This window comes from Arachis ipaensis, chromosome B03, assembly GCF_000816755.2.
Source record: "Arachis ipaensis cultivar K30076 chromosome B03, Araip1.1, whole genome shotgun sequence".
Lineage (NCBI taxonomy): Eukaryota > Viridiplantae > Streptophyta > Magnoliopsida > Fabales > Fabaceae > Arachis > Arachis ipaensis.
Window position 1 is genome coordinate 3,035,589 of NC_029787.2, and position 3,281 is coordinate 3,038,869.

The following is a 3,281-nucleotide window of genomic DNA, read 5'->3' on the forward strand; positions in this document are numbered from 1 at the left end:
TTTGACTATAACATATTTGTTGCTACCAATTCTATATATGTATTTAATTAAATACTAGAATAAATGTTAAAATTGATTTTAAAAAATTTTAGATCGAATACTTTGGTCTTCAATAAATTTCTATTTTTTAGAGGTCTTTAAAATAAAATTATTCTTGTCGAACAAATTGATCCCACATATTTTAAAAAGAATCTAATTTATCTAGTTATCTTATAATAAGATTTGTCAAAGATTTACTTATTCCTGTTTAAAAATTTAATTAAAAGCTACAAAAAAAAATTAATTTGTTCGAAGAAAATAATTCTCAAAATTTTTGTAAAAATAAAAATTTATTAGAAATTAAAAATTTCGGTCAAAATTTTTCTAAGACCAATTTAGATGTTGACTAATATGGACATATTAAATGTCTATTAGTGAGTGATGTAAAAAGTAATATAATTTGGTGTAGTGAAGGGGTCAAGGGTGTTTTATTTTGTGGTCCAAGATGAGAATAGAGATAAATAAAGGTGCTGAAATTGATATAAAACACATGGACCAATAATTATAAGATACAAACAAATATATAACTTATGGAATGTTTTAGTAGAGGATGTAGTATTCACTACCTTAACTCTTAAGTTTGAAAAACTATAATAAGCTTTCAAACATTCACATTACAATAAGCATTCACACTACAATAAGCTTTCATGCATTGAATTTTGCAGCTTTGTTACTTGTATCCCTCATGGAACATTTCTTTAATAAATAATGTAGTCATAACAAAGTAACAAACCATATGCTTTTTTTATCTTTGAATAAAGTATCGTTTTTGTCCCAACGTTTGGGGTAAGTTCTATTTGTATTCCTAACGTTTAAATCGTTCTATTTGTATTCTTAACGTTTATAAAAGTGATTCAATGTTATCCTACTATCAATTATACTAACAAATCAGATTATATTTTTCAATTATTCTCACTTGGATGTATTTATTCTCAATTAGGTCTCACTTGGATGTGATCGATTTTAATATTATACCTACTATTTGTGTTTAAATTCAATTATGTCCTTAGAAAAGTGAATTATATAAATGTTGTAGGAATTAGTTTTAACATTTGATGAGCTATTTTTCGGAGTAGATTATCGATTCTATCCCAAACATTTATATTCTAACTTCAAGAAGAGGTTTTTAAAACTCAAACTAAAGCGTTTATGATGTGTAATTGACGGTAGGATAACATTGAATCACTTTTACAAACGTTAGGGATACAAATAGAACGATTTAAACGTTAGGGACACAAATAAAATTTACCCTAAACATTGGTGACAAAAACGATACTTTCCTCTTTATTTTTTCATGTGTTCACTTTGATAAACTAGAATCAATTAAAGAACTTGATTCTTGAGTTATTGGCATACATATACTATGCTAGTTTTTTTTTTCCTTCCTCAATTTTAAAGTGGTGATCAAGAAATTATATTGAGCTAACTTTTTTTCCTACAATTTTCTGCTAGAAAATATATGCTTTAATTTGCTCTTTGTTTAAAATTTCATATAAATAAATAGAAATAAATCGAAACATGATAAATATCATTATTGCCCATTTGCATCAAAGTAAATATTAGAGATCTATAATTATTCATGCATATATTTTTATTGGTTTAAATGTTTAAAATAAGCAATTTCATAACATAATATTAAAGTTTCTATGACAAAAAATCTGAAATTTAATAATTATTAACTTGTTATCCAAAAATAAATATATTTAATATAAACAAATAAAAAATAAAAAGAAAAAAAGAAACTATGCATTTTGTTTTGGCACACCATTAGTGTTTCCTTCATTCACAACTATGATTTATAAGGTTGTAATTTCTAGCTTTTTTTTTTTCATTTTTTTTTCGGCAAGTAATATATTTCTATAAATATTTAATAAATTTAAACACATAATATTGAAAAGGTTAAACAAAAATTTTAAGTTTCTAAAAAACGAAAGTAGTAAACATTAAACAATATACATTAAAAAAAAAAAGAATTTCTTAAACTTCTTCCCCTGTGAGTAGGATCTACTACCTAAAAGGTTGACCAACATTTATTGAGGAATATATCGTTTACTACTTCCAAAGAAAGAAACATGTCTATTTAAAGAATTTTTGAACGAGGAATGATACATTTATGTTTTTTTTTACACCATATTAAAAGTAATTGATAAGAAATGAGAGAAGATAAAAAAAATTAGTCGTTTATACCATAAAAAAATGTAAAAAAATATATAAACAAAATAGTATAAACATTATTTCTATTTCTATTATTTCTATGAATAATCTATATTCCGACTCATGTTGACAAGCTCTCTTAAAAGGTATCAACTCTTTTCTTACCGTATGAGTCATTCTCAAGAGGGAATCTTTCCCGCAATGAACTTTTATACACGGCAAGTAGTTTTTAAGCGAAAATATTTGGTAACCAAAGAAAATCAGCCAAAAATAATCATAATTTGTCTTATTTAATATTTATTAATTGTTACAATAATTAATTAATATTAAATAAGACAAATTCTGCCTGTTTTTTTTGTCTACTTAACATTACCCGTTTTTAAGTATAGGTTGATATAATGATATTGAATTTTCGGATTCTCCTCTAGAAGATGTTTGTCATTAGAATGAAAATGTGTATATATGTGATGCATTCATCCACCAAAAGAATCAGCATGCTAATTTGACTTTGCTTTACGGAAAGGAAGAGAGCTGATAATATACAAAAATATTATTTATATATTAAAATTAGTTATTAAAATCACTTATCAAATAATTTATTAATATATTTATATAATTTAATTTATTTTTAATATTTAATATGTATTATATATTAGTAATTGATTTTAATCCTTAATTTTAATGTATACATACATAGCATATAGCATAGTTGGATAACATATTACGGGTTCTTTCTGTTCGTCAATTCTTATTATGCTTCCCATGTTAAAAACCCGGTACTCCCGTAGCAACTAGCAATGCCATGTAGTTTTTTAATATTATTATGATTTAAATAAGTCGTTGATAATTATGAAATATAATTTCTAATGTTGGTCCACATCGGCAATTAACTTTCGGAGAAAACTAATGACAAAGAGGTATTTTATAGTCTATAACTCAAATGGCATAGTCTCTCCATACTCAATTAAGAGATTAAGAGATTGCGAGTTCGAATCTCCTATTTTTGGTAAAAAAAAAATGTCTTTTATAAAAATAAAAACTTATTTAAGTTTATTATTATTTTAAAAGTAGTTCTTCGCTTAATAGAT